The 16429-nt window shown below is 31.4% G+C and overlaps 1 pseudogene; it reads right to left on the bottom strand.

Moving 5' to 3' along the window:
- Positions 1 to 7230: 7230 nt before the first annotated feature.
- On the bottom strand, positions 7231 to 12136 carry LOC125877482 (uncharacterized; annotated as a pseudogene).
- Positions 12137 to 16429: the final 4293 nt, after the last annotated feature.

Here is a 16429-nt window from a genome sequence, read left to right as displayed (position 1 = left end):
TTATATACTTAAAAGAGTTGAAGAACTGAGTTTTGAGTTTTTATATAATATTATAGCACATACATGGGGAAAAAATTAAGAAAAATATCAAAAAAAATGAGAAATTATAAATAAATTTCTTGAATTATAAGAGGTGTCATATCATTTTTATTTGAGATCCTATAAAAATTCATAATGAGAAAATTATGATAAGGTGTCAAAATTTATAAGTAAAATATTATTTGAAGGCTAGAAACTTGAAAAAAACATATGAGTAATGGAGAATATTAAGAGTAGGAGTGATGAAAATGTGAGTTAAAGCCACAAAATTAATGATTATTATTATAAGGCAAAATGGTCTGGTGAATCCTTGTACTTGTGTGAGTTTGTATTGTGAACCCTTCTACTTATCTATTTGTCATCTAGACCCCTGAACTCATCTAAACTCAATATTTTAAACACTTTTTTTACCCTTTAGTAGTGCGTGTACCACAAGCGCCTGACACGTAATTTTAAAAATAATTATAAAATGACACATGTATATATATATATATATACCACTTCATGTCATCTTGACATTTTTATTATATTTAATTAATATATTTCTGATTTTTATTTGCCTTTTGCCACCAAACCCACCACTTTCCTCCACAATCTCATTTCATTTCTCTTTCACCTTCCTTACACATTTTTTTTCAACCTCTTCTACTCTTTTCATTGAAGAAAAAACACCAATCCGTCTTTGTTTTCATCCAAATCGAAGAAGAGAGGTTCGCCGCTTGAGTGTACAGTGTGTCAACGTCGTCCTAGATCAATATCTTTGTGTGGCTATATATACCCATATTTTTTCTTTCTCATTTTTTTCTTCGTTCCCACAAAATTGTTTGAGTTTTTTTGTTGGTTTTGTTTGATTTTTAATTTATCTATGTAAATTTTGTAACTTATTTTCGTATTTGTATGTTGTTTAGTCGAGATTTCATCTTCTATTTATGTCTTTGTTTAATTTTTAGGTCTTTAGTCGATTTAACTGATTTTTTGGGGATTCTATTTGTTATGCTTTCAATTACATGTTTCATGATTTCTATTAGATTATAGGGATTCTAAGAAAAGCAACTTTCATGATGATGTAAAAAACTACAATAGGATCAACCACAAAATGAAGCAAAGAATTAACTGGAAATGCATAGAAATAAAAGAGGAGTATAACGATGAAAAAAATGGAGAAGAAATTTGGAGAAAGAAGATTGAAAAAGAGGCAAGAAAAAGCTCAAATTTGTCTAATAATGGTGTTAAATGCAAATGGGGAAGAAGATGACTTTATAAAACCCTAATGTGGCTATTAAACCCATTTAACCAGATTTCACGCTTCTCAGGTGTGTGTATCACACGCCCCTTGGTTGTGTCTGCCACATAGGACGCCAAGTCAGAAAACATGTTTAAAATGTTGAGTTTAAATGGGTTTCAGGTGTCCAGATGACAAATAGGTAAGTAGAAGGATTCACAATACAAACTCATACAAGTACAAAGGTCCACCAGACCCTTTTGCCTTATTATAATAGAAGTTATTTTAAAAAGGTGATATGAGTTATGGAGATGATTTTTTAATTAAAATTATAATACTAAATAGATATTATTATTATTATTATTATTTTAATTATTATTATTATTTTTATTATTTTAATTATTATTATTATTATTATTAATACTCTTGCCAACACTTTGAATATTGATCTGAAACAAAATATGTTTTTAGGAATGATGCAAATTGTTATAGCTCATAAATGGTATGTTAAATGTACTATATTAATTGATAATACTTTTTCTATAACTAACATTGCTATGATTGATAGTGGCGCTGATGTGAGTTGCATTCAAGAAGGTCTAGTACCTACTAAATATTTTGAAAAAACAACTCATATGGTTAAATCTGCATCTGGTCATGCTTTAGATATAAAGTATAAATTATCTAATACTCGTATTTGCCAGAATAAAGTTTGTATTCCTCACTTCTTTTTCTTAGTAAAAAATCAGTTATACCCTCCTATTATTCTAGGAACTCCTTTTATAAATGCAATTTATCCTTTTACTAATATAAATGCTAAAGGATTTTCTACTACTTAAAAAAATCAAGAGATTAGTTATACTTTTATCACCGAGCCTATTTATAGAGATATTAATGCTCTAATTGAAATGAAACAAAAGCATGTTGATTATTTACAACTTGAGATATTTAGTATGAATATATTCGATACTTTAAAATCTGCTAAGGTACAGGAAAAGATTAAACTCATTTCTGAAAAAATGGCCATTGATATTTGTGCTGATCATCCTAGTGCTTTTTGGAATCGGAAAAAGCATATTGTAACTCTTCCATATGAAGATGATTTCTCTGAAGAAAATATCCCTACCAAATCACGTCCTTGTCAAATGAATACTGAATTGGTCGAATTCTGCAAAAAGGAAATTGATAATTTATTGCAAAAGAGTTTAATAAAACCTTCCAAGTCACCCTGGTCTTGTACTGCATTTTTATGTTAATAACGCAGCAGAAAAAGAACGAGGCGTTCCCAGGTTAGTAATTAATTAAAAACCTTTAAATAAATTTTTAAAATGGATTAGGTATCCTATTCCAAACAAAAGGGATTTATTATCAAGATTATATGATGCTAATATCTTTTCAAAATTTGATTTAAAATATGGATATTGGCAAATCCAAATATTTAAAGATCATTCTTATAGAACGACATTAATGTTCCGTTTGGACAATACGAATGGAATGTAATGCCCTTTGGATTAAAAAATGCTCCCTCGGAATTTCAAAAGATTATGAATGATATTTTTAATCCTTATTTGGATTTCATCATAGTTTATATTGATGATATTTTGGTATACTTAATGACTCTTGAAATGCATATTAAGCATCTAGACATTTTTAAGAAAATAGTTATTCAAAATGGTTTGGTCATATCTAAACCTAAAATGAGTCGTTTTCAAACAGAAATTAGATTTTTGGGTCATTTGATTTGTCAAGGAAAAATGACTCCTATTCAGCGATCTATTAAATTCGCATAAAAATTCCCTGATATTATTACAGATAGGACGCAATTGCAGTGGTTTCTGGGAAGTTTAAATTACATTTCCCCCTTCTACAAAAATTTGTCTCGAGATTTAGCTCTGTTATACGACAGGCTAAAAAAATATTATAAGAAGCCTTGGACTACTAGTCTCACAGATCTTGTAAAGACTATCAAAGAAAGAGTTAAATCTTTGTCTTGTTTAACCCTTGCTAATCCTGCTTGGCCAAAGATCGTTGAGACAGATGCGGCCAATATAGGTTATGATGGAATATTAAAACAGATTAACCCGCATGATAAAAATGAATACCTTATTCGGTTTCATTCAGGAAAATGGAGCGATGCACAGAAAAAAATATGCAACGATAGCTCATGAAATGTTAACTATCGTTAAATGTGTTTTAAAATTTCAGGGTGGTCTTTACAATCAGAAATTTGTAATAAAAACAGATGCTCAATCAGTCAAATATATGTTTGATAAAGATTTTAAACATGATGCATTCAAATTAATATTTGCTAGGTGGCAGACACAATTAGCACCTTTTGATTTCGAAATTCATTATAAAAAGGGAAGTGATAATTCCCTCCCAGACTTCTTATCTAGAGAATATCTTTCTTCTTAAAAAAATGGGTTTTCTTGACTTCTTTACTGATATTACTTTGGTTACAATTTTGAAGGCAGTTCCTCTTAATAGAGATTTACATGAACGTGTTTTATGGAGAATTATAGACGGAATGGTGATGGATATCGTCGCTAATTACATGATTGAACAAGAGTTATATGAAAGATTTTATTGTTCTGAAGTTTATGACCTTCTAGATGATTAAAACTAAATGTTATGTTTGAAGAATGGATCATCATTGGGTAACCAAGGCTAGAGGAAGGGGCAGTTATACTCGCGGAAGGGGAAGATCATCCTCCTCAAAAACATCAGGATCGTCATACGGATCCTCATCCAATTCTCCAATTATACAAAGGGGAGGAATGAGCTTGGTAAAACTAACAAGCTCTTCAAAAGAAGCTACTTCTTCGATACATATGGATGATATTCCAGAAAATAATCCATTATACGCCCAACTGAGAGCATATTTATCTCAAAAGCAAAGTGCTACTTTTGCATCGGTGGCGAAAGAAGAGGTTGATGATATTAGATCCTATGAAAGGATAGTAAAGAAAGAAATGATATTTCTTATTGAAAACTCTGAGATACAGAGAAAAAAAGAACCTTGGAAGATATTCCAGCGATATTTACTTAACGGATTATACTTCCCAGGAGAGTCATACAAAACATGCTTGTATTACGAGACCATTTTAACGAATACAGGTAGTGTTGAATTTCAGCACTTCTCAGCTTATAACACCAGCGAGAACATTTATAACTTCTCCAAAATGATCATAAAGCAGATTATATCAATTAAAGATTGGGGTATATCCTCAATGAAAGAAAGGCAGATCAGCCTCAATAAAATCCCTACCAATTTCACTTATTGGGATTATATTAACGCTTTCTGCAAAGTCCTTTATTATAACAATGAAAGGCATAAACATACTTGGTTTATCAAGGTATGTGCAAAGATATTTGTTGACCCAATTCCTAACTGGTTCTTGAACTAGTGGTCATACCACGGACCGACGGTAAAGATTTTACCTGATCCCTTTTTAAAGTTATACAAAAACTGGGTTAAGGTTTCACCAGACCTTAATGATTTATACCACTCAGATCATGTTTGCTATATAGAACAAATTGAACAAATTTATTTCTTCATAGAATTCTTGATTCCATGGATCCATAAATGGACCCCGGAAGTAGGTTTTACTGAAGAACAAATTCCATGCTTATATCAGATTTATTATAATAAGCTCTGGGATAAATTAATGAAGAAGGATCCCATGACTAAATCATTATATGGCCAAGAATTATTGGACTCTATTTCTCAAAGAATCCAAGATTATGGTACTATTCCTCACAAAGTAATAATTGCTGACAACTCCGTCAAACATATTGCCAGAAGAATTTCCATTCAAGATGTAAATAAAGAAGAAATGATAAAGGAGTATTTGGATGAAATTAGGAGGAATCTACTCCTCAATATCACTCACTATGAAAAATCAGACACTTCAATGAGAAGTGAAACAAGTGATGATATCGCAGATGATGCTCAAGAGGCCCAGCCTTGTGAATCGGCGAAACTCGTGACAGAAGATATGCTATCTAAAGCAGAAGGTTTACTTAGGGAGTTGAAAAAGAAAGACAAGATGACCACTATAAGATTAAGTGTTATAAATGTGGAAAATTTGGGCATATAGCTCCAAATTATAAGCTAGAAAAACTTAAGACTCTAGAACTTGATGATGATATTCAAGAGAAGATTTATAGTTTTCTATATACTTCTGGTTCCGAATCAGATTATGATGATTCTGAAGCAAGTGATGCAACAAAGGATGAGCAACCTAAGTCATCTAGTAAGGTTCAACAAGATTCGAATGATGCTTGCAATTGTCAGGATGATAGTTGTCACTGCGAACATGATGAATTCTACAAGCTACAATCTCAGTTCGAAGACATGAATATGTTCACTATCACTGCAGACAATGTGATAGAACTTCTAAAAGAAGTTACCGATAATACTCTTCCTGAAAAGATCATTCAATTGGCTGCTGGTAAAACTAGCTCTTCATCTAATATTCCTATAATGATAAAAAGGTTAAAGATGAGTTTAATAACGCATAGATATAAATTTTTATGTTAATAACGCAGCAGAAAAATAACGAGGTGCTCCCAGGTTAGTTATATATTATAAACCTTTAAATAAATTTTTAAAATAGATTAGGTATCCTATTCCAAACAAAAGGGATTTATTATCAAGATTATATGATGCTAATATCTTTTCAAAATTTAATATAAAATCTGGATATTGGCAAATCCAAATATTTAAAGATCATTCTTATAGAACGACATTTAATGTTCCGTTTGGACAATACGAATGGAATGTAATGCCCTTTGGATTAAAAAATGCTCCCTCGGAATTTCAAAAGATTATGAATGATATTTTTAATCCTTATTTGGATTTCATCATAGTTTATATTGATGATATTTTGGTATACTTAATGACTCTTGAAATGCATATTAAGCATCTAGACATTTTTAAGAAAATAGTTATTCAAAATGGTTTGGTCATATCTAAACCTAAAATGAGTCTTTTTCAAACAGAAGTTAGATTTTTAGGTCATTTGATTTGTCAAGGAAAAATGACTCCTATTCAGCGATCTATTGAATTCGCATCAAAATTACCTGATATTATTACAGATATGACGCAATTGCAGCGGTTTCTGGGAAGTTTAAATTACATTTCCCCCTTCTATAAAAATTTATCTCGAGATTTAGCTCCGTTATACGACAGGCTAAAAAAAGATCATAAAAAGCCTTGGACTAATAGTCTCACAGATCTTGTAAAGACTATTAAAGAAAGAGTTCAATCTTTGCCTTGTTTAACCTTTGCTAATCCTGCTTGGCCAAAGATCGTTGAGGCAGATGCGTCCAATATGGATTATGGTGGAATATTAAAACAGATTAACCCGCATGATAAAAATGAATACCTTATTCGATTTCATTCAGGAAAATAGAGCGATGCTCAGAAAAAATATGCAACGGTAGCTCATGAAATGTTAACTATCGTTAAATGTGTTTTAAAATTTCAGGATGATCTTTACAATCAGAAATTTGTGATAAAAACAGATGCTCAATCAGTCAAATATATGTTTGATAAAGATTTTAAACATGATGCATCAAAATTAATATTTGCTAGGTGGCAGACACAATTAGCCCCTTTTGATTTCGAAATTCATTATAAAAAGGGAAGTGATAATTCCCTCCCAGACTTCTTATCTAGAGAATATCTTTCTTCTTAAAAAATGGGTTTTCTTGACTACTTTACTAATATTACTTAGGTTACAATTTTGAAGGCAGTTCCTCTTAATAGAGATTTACATGAACGTATTTTATGGAGAATTATAGACGGAATGGTGATGGATATCGTCGCTAATTACATGATTGAACAAGAACTTTATGAAAGATTTTATTGTTCTGAAGTTTATGACCGTTTAGATGATTAAAACAAAATGCCATGTTTGCAGGATGAATCCTCTTTGGGTAACCAAGGATAGAGGAAGGGGCAGTTATACTCGCGGAAGGGGAAGATCATCCTCCTCAAAAACATCAGGATCGTCATACGGATCCTCATCCAATTCTCCAATTATACAAAGGGGAGGAATGAGCTTGGTAAAACTAACAAGCTCTTCAAAAGAAGCTACTTCTTCGATACATATGGATGATATTCCAGAAAATAATCCATTATACGCCCAACTGAGAGCATATTTATCTCAAAAGCAAAGTGCTACTTTTGCATCGGTGGCGAAAGAAGAGGTTGATGATATTAGATCCTATGAAAGGGTAGTAAAGAAAGAAATGATATTTCTTATTGAAAACTCTGAGATACCGAGAAAAGAAGAACCTTGGAAGTTATTCCAGCGATATTTACTTAACAGATTATACTTCTTAGAAGAGTCATACAAAACCCGCTTGTATTACGAGACCATTTTAACGAATACAGGTAGTGTTGAATTTCAGCACTTCTCAGGTTATAACACCAGCGAGAACGTTTATAACTTCTCCAAAATGATCATAAAGCAGATTATATCAATTGAAGATTGGGGTATATCCTCGATGAAAGAAAGGCAAATCAACCTCAATAAAATCCCTACCAATTTCACTTATTGGGATTATATTAATGCTTTCAGCAAAGTCCTTTACTATAACAATGAAAGGCATAAACATACTTGGTTTATCAAGGTGTGTGCAAAGATATTTGTTGATCCAATTCCTAACTGGTTCTTGAACTGATGGTCATACCACGGACCGACGGTAAAGATTTTAGCTGATCCCTTTTTAAAGTTATACAAAAACTGGGTTAAGGTTTCACCAGACCTTAATGATTTATACCACTCAAATCATGTTTGTTATATAGAACAAATTGAACAAATTTATTTCTTCATAGATCGGATTTATTATAATAATTTCTGGGATAAATTAATGAAGAAGGATCCCATAACTAAATTATTATATGGCCAAGAATTATTGGACTCTATTTCTAAAAGAATCCAAGATTATGGTACTATTTCTCACAAAGGAATAATTGCTGACAACTCCGTTAAACATATTGCCAGAAGAATTTCCATTACAGGATCACTAACCTGGCGGTGGTCCGCCAAGTTATAGATCAAGCAAGTCAATATCCTTAGAGGTAGTTCAACTACATAAGAATCGAAATACACAAGAATTTTAACATAGTTTCTCAGACTGCATGGTTTAATTATTTTACCTAAGCAAAGGGCCTGTCAAGAAGCTAATACATACTTTTATTGAGCCCATGTGTCTGATAGTTCTAACTGGGTATGAGGCGCCCTACTTATCAAACTCAATTTCGGGCTAAAAACCACAGCTCATCAGACGTAGTCACAAAGACAAAGCCAATAAAAGTAGTACTATCCGACTGTACCTCAATCTCAGAACCAAGTCGAGAAGCCATTCTAAAATTCTCCTATATTTAAATAAAGCTTAGATCCGTTCATGGTCTATATAAAAGAAAAGTTAGTTATCCGGCATAGATATAAATTTTTAGCTGGACATAGTCATGGCTTAACTTAGAGATAATAATTGAAAATAAAAGGAAGTACCTTGTAGCAAACAGCACACTTTACTATTCCTCCGGCCAAAGTTCGATAAGCTTACAATACTTGAAAATATTTTACAAGTGGGGAGAGACAAAGTAGAAAGAAGGAGAGAGGGTTCCTAAAACCTGCCTTAATTAAAGAAAAACAGACCTATTTATAGAAAAAAAAAGCATCTTTGTACAGGAAACTGGGCCCCTATTTGGGTCCTAGTAACAGTGTATTTATTGTTAGTGAACAGTGTTGCTACAGTAGCGCGGGCCCGCTACCGACACGCATAAGCTTTACACTTTGTCCTTTAATTTTGCCAAAAAATCTTTGGCTTTCTTCAGTGCATCCACTGGACTTTCTTCTTCATATTGTTGGGCTTCGTGCATATCTTCACTTGTTTCACTACGCATTGATGAATCTGATTTTGTGTAATGACTTATATTTAGAAGAATCTTCTTCTTTACTTATTCTAGATATTTTATAATCATTTCATTTTGTTCTCCTTCATCATGATTAGAAATTTTTCTAGCATATGTTTTATGGAGGTTGAGTCATCAGTCATAATTCCTTTATTAGGAATTGATTTATAATCGTGTATGATTTTCGTAATTAGATCCAACAGTTCTTGTCCGTATATGGACTTTGTTTGAGGACTTTTCTTCATCAACTTGTCCCAAAAATTATTATAATAAGTTCTGTATAGGCAAAAGATTTGTTCCTCAGTGAAATCTATTTTCGGAACCCATTTATGAATCCATGGAACAGAGAATTCTATAAAAAAATATATCTGTTCAATTTGTTGAAAATAACAAATATGTTCTTGATAATATAACTTATTGAGATCTGGGGAAACCTTGACCCATTCTTTGTATAACTTGAGAAATGGTTCGGGCAATATTTTTATTGTTGGCCTGTGGTATGACCACCAGTTTAAAAACCAATTTGGTATAGGATTTGCAAATATCTTGGCACATACTTTTATAAACCAAGTATGTTTATGTCTCTCATTGTTATAACATAGAACTTTATTAAATGCCTAAATATAATTCCAATAGGTAAAGCTTACCATGACTTTGTTTAGACTGAATTGTCTTTCAGTCATTGAGGAAATACCTCAATCTTCAATATGAATGACGTGTTTTATAATCATTTTAGAGAAGTTATAAACATTCTCACTTGTATTATATCCTGAAAAATATTGAAATTCAACACCTGTGCTTATCAGCCGAGTCTCATAATATTTCTGAGTTTTGTATGACTCACCCGGAAAATAAAGTCCATTAACTAAATACCTCTGGAATATCTTCCAAGGTTCTTCTCTTCTTTGTATGTCAGAGTTTTCTAAGAGAAATATCATTTCTCTTTTTTCTACCATTTCATATGTTTTGATATCATCAACTTCTTCTTTGGCGATTGAAGCAAAAGAATCACCTTGCTTTTGAGTTAGAAACTCTTGTAGTTTAGCATATAATGGATCACTTTCTGGAATATCTTCCAAATGTATTGATGATGAAGCTTTTTCTTGTGCTCTAGAGTTTAAGTTATATAAACTCATTCCCTCTTTTTGTATAATTGGAGTACTAGATGATGAAGATCCGTATGATGATCTTAATGAACTTGGGGATGATCTTCCCCTTCCGCGAGTATAACTGTCTTTTCCTCTAGCCTTGGTTATCCAAGGAGGATCCATCCTGCAAACATAGCATTTAGTTTTAATCATTCAAGAGGTTACATTTTTAATCATTCTTGAGAGTTATAAACTTCATTACAATAAAATCTTTCATAAAGCTCTTGTTCAATCATGTAATTATTGACGATATCTATCACCATTCCGTCTATAATTTTCCATAATATAAGTTCCTTTAAATCTCTATTAAGAGGAAGTGCCTTCAAAATCGTAACCAAATCTTTATCAAGAAAGAAGTCAAGAAAACCCATCAAAAGAAAGATATTATCTTGATAAGAAATCTGGGAGGGAATTATCACTTCCCTTTTATAATGAATTTCGAAATCAAAAGGGGCTAATTGTGCCTGCCACCTAGCAAAAATTAACTTAGACGCATCATGTTTAAAATCTTTATCAAACTTATACTTGACTGACTGAGCATCAGTTTTTATCAAGAATTTTTGATTATATAAATCATCTTGAAATTTTAAAACGCACTTAACGTTAGTTAGCATTTCATAAGCTACTGTCGCATATTTTTTCTGAGCATCGCTCCATTTTCCTGAATGAAATCGAATAAGATATTCATTTTTATCATGCGGATTAATTTGCTTCAATATACCTCCATACCCAATATTAGACGCATCTGTCTCTACAATCTTTGGCCAAGCAAGATTAGCAAGGGTTAAACAAGGTAAATATTTAACTCTTTCTTTAATAGTCTTTACAAGATCTGTGAGACTATTAGTCCAAGGCTTCTTATGATCTTTTTTTAGCCTGTCATATAACAGAGCTAAATCTCGAGACAAATTCTTGTAGAATGGGGAAATGTAGTTTAAACTTCCCAGAAATCGCTGCAATTGCGTCTTATCTGTAATAATATCAGGGAATTTCGATGCGAATTTAATAGATCGCTGAATATGAGTCATTTTTCCTTGACAAATCAAATGACCCAAAAATCTAACATCTGTTTGAAAAAAACTCATTTTAAGTTTAGATATGACCAAACCATTTTGAATAACTATTTTCTTAAAAATGTCTAAATGCTTAATATGCATTTCAAGAGTTTTTGAGTATACCAAAATATCATCAATATAAACTATGATGAAATCCAAATAGGGATTAAAAATATCATTCATTATCTTTTAAAATTCTGAGGGAGCATTTTTTAACCCAAAAGGCATTACATTCCATTCGTACTGTCCAAATGGAACATTAAATGCCGTTCTATATGAATGGTCTTTAAATATTTGGATTTGCCAATATCCAGATTTTAAATCAAATTTTGAAAAGATATTAGCATCATATAATCTGGATAATAAATCCCTTTTGTTTGGAATAGGATACCTAATCAATTTTAAAAATTTATTTAAAGGTTTATAATTTATAACTAACCTGGGAACACCTCATTCTTTTTCTGCTGTGTTATTAACATAAAAAGCAGTACACGACCATGGTGATTTGGAAGGCTTAATCAAACCTTTTTGTAATAAATTATCACTTTCCTTTTTGCAGAATTCAACCAATTCGGTATTCATCTGACAAGGACGTGATTTGGTAGGGATATTTTCCTCAGAGAAATCATCTTCATATGGAAGAGTTACAATATGCTTTTTCCGATTCCAAAAGGCACTAGGATGATCAGCACAAATATCAATGGCCATTTTTTCAGAAATGAGTTTAATCTTTTCCTGTACTTTAGCAGATTTTAAAGTATCGAATATATTCATACTAAATATCTCAAGCTGTAAATAATCAACATGCTTTTGTTTCATATCAATTAGAGCATTAATATCTCTAGAAATAGGCTCGGTGATAAAAGTATAACTAATATCTTGATTTTTAGAAGTAGCAGAAAATCCTTTAGCATTTATATTAGTAAAAGAATAAATTGCATTTATAAAAGGAGTTCCTAGAATAATAGGAGGGTATAACTGATTTTTTACTAAGAAAAAGAAGTGAGGAATACAAACTTTATTCTGGCAAATACGAGTATTAGATAATTTATACTTTATATCTAAAGCATGACTAGATGCAGATTTAACCATATGAGTTGTTTTTTCAAAATATTTAGTACTTACTAGACCTTCTTGAATGCAACTCACATCAGCGCCACTATCAATCATAGCAATGTTAGTTATAGAAAAAGCATTATCAATTAATATAGTACATTTAACATACCATTTATGAGATGTAACAATTTGCATCATTTCTAAACACATATTTTGTTTCGGATCAATATTCAAAGTGTTGGCAAGAGTATTTTCTTTAGCAGTAGAATCATCAACCTTATTTTTTCCTTTGCTATTAGCAGACTCAATCTGAGTAAGACGGTGATCACAAATAATATGATTTTGTTTAAGAAATTTAATTTCTTCTTTCAAATGTTCAATTTCTCCTTTTAAATCATCAAAAGAGGTATCGCGAATGATCATGATTTGTTTAGAAGAGAGTCTATTATGAACTTCAGACAAGGAGTAAGGAGCAGAATAATTAAACTCATCTATAACCTTTTTATCATTAGAAATATTAGATGAAGAGCCAGTTTTACCAGCAGCCAATTAAATGATCTTTTCACAAAGAGTATTATCGATAACTTCTTTTAGAAGTTCTATCACATTGTTTGCAATGATAGTGAACATATTCATGTCTTCGAACTGAGATTGTAGCTTGTAGAATTCATCATGTTTGCAGTGACAACTATCACCATGACATTTGCAAGCATCATTTGAATCTTGTTGAACCTTACTAGATGACTCAGGTTGCTCATCTTCTATTGCATAACTTGCTTCAGAATCATCATAATCTGATTCGGAACCAGAAGTATATAGAAAACTATAAATCTTCTCTTGAATATCATCATCAAGTTCTAGAGTCTTAAGCTTTTCTAGCTTACAATTTGGAGCTATATGCCCAAATTTTTCACATTTATAACACTTAATCTTATTAAGATTTCGCCTGGACCTATTCCTGGTAAATCTATGAGATTTACGATGAGCCCTACGCTCATCTCTTTCTTCTGTAGTCCTTCTTCTAGATCTTCTTTTCTTATGATGGGATCTATGAAATTCTGATTTAGAAGTTTCTCGGTGGGTGCTTTTTGAAGCATTCGATAAACCGAATTGAGTAAAAAAATCTCTTAATTGAGACTTTTCTCTAAGCTTATCTGTCTTAAGCTGTCTTGAGAGTTTTAACTCATTGCACAAATTTATGCCTTCTTGCGTACAAGCCCCAATAAGCTTTCCATAAGTGAAATCACTATAGGGAATAATTCCTTGTGGATTTCTAAGAGTCTTTTTTACTCTTTCTGCAAATAAAGAAGGTAAGCCATCAATAAATTTCGCTTTCCAGAATTCTAAACCATTTTCGGGAAGTTCCATTACCCGACTTAAATAAGTGTTTTTATACCATCTAAACTCACCTAAATGTCTACATCTAAGACCATTTAGTAGAGATTTAATGGTTTCATATTGATTGGTAAATCTACCACTAAAATGTTCAAGAATAGTCAAAATAAGTGTATACACAGTGTCTTCTCTATTTTGAACAAGGGCAAAGCCTAAATTATTAATTCCTTCATTTACTGCCTTAGCATTAATTACTGTTGCTCTCGTATCAGAGGGCATATAATTATGCCACCATCCTCTTAGTTGACCGGTAAATCCTGCAATAATCATCTTGTAAATGGTCTTGTCAGTGTTACTAACACTTTTGCAGATAGTTGCATACATAAGCATCTTATGAACCATAATCGTCAACTGCCTATCAATTAGCCCATCGAGATTCCATTCATAAATCTCACTTCCACTATAAGAAGTGTTAGTTTGATTCCAATCTCTTTCCTCTATTAAACCATCTTGAGGAGTAGGCCTGGGATAGTAATAAGTTTGCATGCTAGGTTTTCTAGCATAAGCAGTATTACCACTATTCTTTTTTGGATACCCATGAAGTTTATTAACTTCCATTTCCATTTGAGTTTTGAAATCAAAAGTGGTTTCCATCTCATCTGCAAAATCTTCAGCGAGACTTAGCGGTTTCGCACTTGCACCAAATTGAGAAAACTTTTTATCAAGAAGATTTTCAAGGTCGTGCAAAGGTCTAAGAATAAAATCCTGAATCTCAGGAGGCCTTTGGATATGAACGTCAGGCTGTTTTGACGACAAAGCCTGTTCCGAAACTTGTTTCACAGATTTTAGCTTATTATCAATTTGAACAATCAGATTAGACAGGCTATCTAATTTTTTGTCTAGAGAACAAATATGTTCACCAATAACTTTAACATATAGACCCAAATAATTATTTTGAGAAATAATACGATTAATTTCATTTATACTTACTGCGGCGACTTCATTATCAATAAATTTATGAAAAGCAGTAAAAGTAATACCAGTATTATTTGGTAAAATAAACGGAGCTTGAGGAGAATAAATAGATTAAATAATATTACCTGATTCATCTTTGTAAGATCGTTCAAGAACGTTGATGAATAAAGACAAATAAGTGGTTATAAACCAAGGCACAAAAAACATAATATGATTATGTAATGCACAAGTTTCATAAAACTCTTGAGAAATATTATTTAAATCTTCTTTACTACAAGTGTCAAAAAACCAAGTTTTAAATCGGTTCCATTTTTCATTTAAAAATTTGTTTTGAATATATTTTCTTGCCAGCGAACCTGGACTAAAATCAATTTGATGTTCACTCATCATTAAGTATCATTAAGATTAAAATCCATCTCGAATACAGAAGGAATATCCTTATCAGAAATATCAGATGCTTTATCATTCGTTTGAACAATGTTTAACCGAGGATCAATTTTAATTTTTTGTTTTTCTGCAGATATAACTATTGATAAAGTATGTAAAAGAAGTAGCGCGATTTCTAGCTCGACCATAACAAGGTTCTATCGGAGAAATATATTGAATAGCCGTCTTCTATCACAAGCAAAAGAATGTCTACTACAAGGAACACTTTTTTCATCAAACAACATACAAATTTTTTCATCGAAATTTTGACTAATATGAGAATATTCAGAATTAGTGACAGCATCGGTCATTTGCTCAGGGGGTATAACAGAATCTAAAATCCAAGTGGTAGGAAAATTAATTTCTTCCCATTTTATAGGTCTTCTAGTAGTGACCTTAGATCTGGCGAAATTAGTTTATACTAAAATAGTTTGATCAGATGTATCATATAACTTATATCTAAGATTCAAAGTAGCAAGTAATTTATAATAGATTCTATACGACAAGCAAATTAATTCAGATCCAGGTGCATAGTTATAACCATGTGTTTTAACATTCAAGGTTAAAGCATCTAATATATTAGAATCAGTCAAAGATAACTGCAAATTGGGCTGAGCATTAAAATAAATTGGACCATAAGCCATCATAGATTCTATTTAACCCATCAATGATTGACGAAAATTTAAATTCCTCGCATCTCGTAGAGCAGCTAAGAAAGTTTCTGGTAACCTTTTAAGAGTTAAAGGTTTAAAATCAATTTGAACCATGCCAATATGCAAAAATTTATACTGAGATTTATATAATTCAATATCACGCTTGTTTAATAAACAAATAGTTTGTTCGGACGAGTTTAACGCCAAGGATTGCTCAGTTGTTTCAATCAACAGTTTATTAGAAATCTTATCAAACCAACCATAATCATAAATGGTTTTTTTATTAAATTTCGGAATAGTCCATTTGTTTAACAAATCAAGGTTTTGAGGTATATCTACCTCTCTAGTCTAGTGCTTTTAATATCTTCTTGATCCATAAAAGAGAGAATATATCTATGCCGAAGTTCTTCACATCAATTATTATTATTATTTTTATTATTATTATTATGATTATTATTATTATTATTATTATTATTATTATTGTTCTTATTATTGTTATTATTATTATTATTATTCTTATTCTTATTATTATTACTATTCTTATTGTTATTATTATTATTATTATTATTATTATTATTATTATTATTATT

This window comes from Solanum stenotomum, chromosome 9, assembly GCF_019186545.1.
Source record: "Solanum stenotomum isolate F172 chromosome 9, ASM1918654v1, whole genome shotgun sequence".
NCBI lineage: Eukaryota > Viridiplantae > Streptophyta > Magnoliopsida > Solanales > Solanaceae > Solanum > Solanum stenotomum.
This window is presented reverse-complemented; position numbering and strand designations above follow the sequence as displayed.